At 35.6% G+C, this 2,500-nt stretch overlaps 1 non-coding gene across 1 annotated transcript; it reads left to right on the top strand.

Moving 5' to 3' along the window:
• The first annotated feature begins 909 nt into the window (after window positions 1-909).
• TRNAP-UGG lies at window positions 910-981 on the top strand. The gene has a single exon. It is a non-coding gene; the product is annotated as a tRNA-Pro (tRNA).
• Window positions 982-2,500: the final 1,519 nt, after the last annotated feature.

The following is a 2,500-nucleotide window of genomic DNA, read 5'->3' as shown; positions in this document are numbered from 1 at the left end:
AGATTCAAAAGAGTTTCAGAGAACTACAGCCTAACGGAAATTCAATGAGTTCTGATATAACATCCCAAGTCCAGCTTTGGGCTTTCCCTCCCGGTTTAAAACGTGTCTACTAAGGAGAGGTTTTCACACTCTTATAAGGAATGTTTTGTTCCCCTCTCCAACCTATGTGGGATCTCACAATCCACTCCCTTGGGGGCCTAGCGTCCTCGCTGACACGCCTGGAGATTGGTTCTGATACCATTGGTAACAGTTCAAACCCACTGCTAACAGATATTATCCTCTTTGGACTTTCTCTTCCGAGCTTCCTCTCAAGGTTTAAAACGCAGCTATTAGGGAGAGATTTCCACACTTTTATATAAAGAATGCTTTGTTCTCCTCTCCCTTTCAAGTTCTGTTTCAAGCCCACCACGATCATCTCAAGTTCTCTATATTGCAAACGCAGACACTGATATTTCTAATATCCATTTTCATCGAAATATATGAAATATCCTCTCCTATCATAACATAATTCCCAAGAAAGCAGCATGTGAATATGAAGTATGAGACCATGTGTAGTAAAACCAAGAAAGGAGAAAGAGGTAAGCAGAAAACCATTCTTTTTCTTAACTACTAATATATCTATTATACATTAAGGAACTTGATCTACTGTAACTAATTATAGACGAATTACACCTTGAGTTAGTTCAAGATCTAAAATGAATAAAATTTCCATATATGCATATGGATATCATCTATGTCAACAAGCATACAAGAGGTTGTTCTGAATAACAAGTTCCAGGATGTCAGATCGAGATATAAAAGGAATATAAATAAATGGCTTCTTAGAAAACTGAAACTTACAAGAATATCTATAATAATAAGGCGTCTAGGATTATACTAATAAATATCTGACAAGTATAGTTTCAAAGAGGGCATTTGGTCTAGTGGTATGATTCTCGCTTTGGGTGCGAGAGGTCCCGAGTTCGATTCTCGGAATGCCCCCAATTAGATTTTTGGAACTTGAAAAAATAAATTTTATCACTTATCTTTGACTCTATGGCAAATGGGTTTGGTAAAAGTCAACCTAAATGCCTGCACATGTCAACATGAATCTCTTTTCTAATATATCTTGCTTCATACAACAAAATGTTGCAAAGAATCACAACGGATCAGTTCATGATCTAAAATGAATAAAAATCATCCATTGCACATGGGTATCAATCTGAATAACCATTTCCAACGTGCGTAAGCTGGCAGAATATGTGCAATTGAAGTGCTAACAATAATGTATTCAAATGATGAAATAAAACATATACGCAAAATGTTAAATTATTGTCCTACGGCTTGATTGAAAATTGAAAACACAAATACTTAAGAAAGAAACACTATTAGATGTAATCCATCTCCAATCAATCTTTATTTTCCTGAGACAACAAGATGTATGTGTGCTCCCGCATGTGTAATGATAGAGAGAGGGAGAGAGAACTGCTCATACAAATACAGAAGGAAATTTATAACAGAAAAATCCATTATTATAGTTCTCTTCTCCCTCTACATCATCATTGGGCATTTGTTTGAATGATTCTCGCTTGTTCTAGAGGTCCCAAAATCAATTCTCGGAATGCCCCACTTCAACTAGTTATTTTGTCAATCTTTCTACTTAATGCAATCGACTTATTACCATTATTGTTGGTCATAGTAGTTTTAGCATTATGAAATATGAAAAATTAGATTTGAAGATTCTGACCTAAAACGAATCTACTCCCAAGATTCCTCATAAAATAAAGGGTAAGCAAACAAACATTTGAATTTACATTAGATAGAGGAAAAATAGTTCAAACCTATAATAACCTCAGTCCAACTCCTGCTTACCAGGAAGAAGCAATTTTCTTGTTCAAAGAGGCCTAAAGGCAGTGGATCTAGTATTCTGATATTACTTTGCATGCAAAAGGGCCAGTGTACAGGTTCTGAAAGCTACAGTTCGAATGCCATTGTGATAGTTTTGAGCACCCTCCCATTGCTCTAAATTACACTAGGAAGAGGGTGAGGGAGATGGGTCGAGGTAGTTACAGAGAGTAGGGAGTAACTGTGTAGCTAGGGTCCTTTACTATTAATCTTCTGATAACTAATTCCATGGGGGTATTACGCTCAGTACATGAGAGAGTTAAGTAGCTACGATGTAAGTCGGTAAAGGCACTTCAGGAGTTTGCTGAGTTAGGTGAAATGAGATCTCTCTATTCATCAACCACTACTCCCACTTATAGTTTTAGTGGGAAGATGATTCTATGTCTATATACATAGAGGCTTTACAGATTTTATTTTGTGGTAAGAATTCAAGAATTGGCAAGAGCCTTTTGTTAGAAGTTTAGGACTTGTCTGTAACAAGACAATCTAGAGGAAAAAAATCCCTTGATTGTGTATAGTTTTCTCCTTCATCCTCTAGTAATTTCAACTTTGCAATGAAACTAGCAGAGTAAAAAAAAAAAAAAAAAAAAAAAAAAAAAAAAAAAAAAAAAAAAAA

This window comes from Cucurbita moschata, unplaced genomic scaffold, assembly GCF_002738365.1.
Source record: "Cucurbita moschata cultivar Rifu unplaced genomic scaffold, Cmos_1.0 Cmo_Scf00017, whole genome shotgun sequence".
NCBI classification, from domain to species: Eukaryota; Viridiplantae; Streptophyta; class Magnoliopsida; order Cucurbitales; family Cucurbitaceae; genus Cucurbita; species Cucurbita moschata.
This window is presented reverse-complemented; position numbering and strand designations above follow the sequence as displayed.